This window comes from Chrysochloris asiatica, unplaced genomic scaffold, assembly GCF_000296735.1.
Source record: "Chrysochloris asiatica unplaced genomic scaffold, ChrAsi1.0 scaffold00005, whole genome shotgun sequence".
NCBI lineage: Eukaryota > Metazoa > Chordata > Mammalia > Afrosoricida > Chrysochloridae > Chrysochloris > Chrysochloris asiatica.
Window position 1 is genome coordinate 36,328,669 of NW_006408523.1, and position 1,627 is coordinate 36,330,295.

Genomic DNA, 1,627 nt, shown 5'->3' on the forward strand with positions numbered 1-1,627 from the left:
AGCGACTGGGGACTTTGGACCCAGAGAGGGAAAGGGACTGTGGTGGGCCAAAAACTGGGGGGAGGAGGGGGAAGTGTAGGGGGTGGGTTTCTGGGATATAACCTTTGGGTGGTTGATGATGCATGGAGGGGATTGGAACCATGGCAGTGAGATGATATAAGATGGAATGAATGTAAAACTAATGTTCTCCTATGTAAACTATCACATAATTCACAATAAAACATTAGAAAAAAGAAAAAAAAATTCTTTATTCAATAGGTATTTACTAAGCAAAGGCTATCATGCAATGAAGAAATTGACACATGATATATAGTAATATACTGTTGGCAATATATCAAGAAATTTAAGAAGCAATATTGTAAGCTCTTAATGTAGTTTCTTGAAGTAGTTGAAAATATAATAAATACATAATATCATAAAGTACCAAAACAGGACTTTTGTATATAATAATACATAAAGTTCATAAAATCGACCCAGGAAATGTTTGACATATGACATTTATTATAAAAGTACTATTATATTAACTTCCTTTATAAAGCAGTACTATTATATAAACAGTTCTGCAATAATGGTGATAGACATGTAGGCTGAATGGGTATAGCAGGGAAAGTGGGAGTGTATATATGTATATATGTATATATATTGTTGTAGTTAAGTGTTGTCGAGTTGGTTCTGACCCTTAGCAACCCTGTATAGGGTTTCCGAAGATCAGCTGATGGGTTTGAACTGCCGACCTTGCGGTTCTCAGTCCAGTGCTGACCCTAGAGTGGCACACTTGTATCCAGTATTTGGTTAGTAGTAGTATCATTGTTTGACAGCATCAGAGTTGTTTCATACTCTGGAAAGTACTTCACACAGAGCCAGGTATATTCATGTACTAATCAAATATTGGTAGCTCTGGTAGCGTAGTGGTTACAAATTGGGCTGAGAACCTCAAGGTCAGAAGTTTGAAACTATCAGCTGTTCCATGGGAGAAAGATGAGGCTTTTTGCTCCCGGAAAGATTTGCAGCCTCGGAAACCCTGTACAGGGTCGCTATGAGTAGAAATCGACTCCACGGCACATTAACAACAATAACAATCAAATATTGGAGTCCTGGTGTGGTGCTGTAGGATAGTATTGGACTGAAAGGTCTGTTTGAACCACAAGGTTGGTAGCTCAAATTCACCAGCTGCTCCTCGGAAATCCTCTACAGGGTCGCTATGGATTGTAACCAACTCAAAGGCAGTTAACAGCTGTGCTCCAGGGTTGTATTCGTGTGCCATACTTATTCAATCTGTATGCTGAGCAAATAATCAAAGAAGCTGGGCTATATGAAGAAAAACATAATATCAGGATTGGAAGAAGACTCATTAACAACCTGCAATATGCAGATGATATACCTTTCCTTGTTGAAAGCAAAGAGGATTTAAAATACTAACTGATGAATACCAAAGACTACAGCCTTCAATATGAGTTGCATTTCAATGTAAAGAAAACAAAAATGATAAATCTATGGCGGGAATTATAAGGAGGATATGAGGTTCTAGGAATCGAGTGCAGGGAGATGATCCTGGAGGTGCCACTGGAACAGGTCCTTTGCAGGATGCATTCTAGGAGGGAACAAATAGGAAGAGCAAACACCCCAG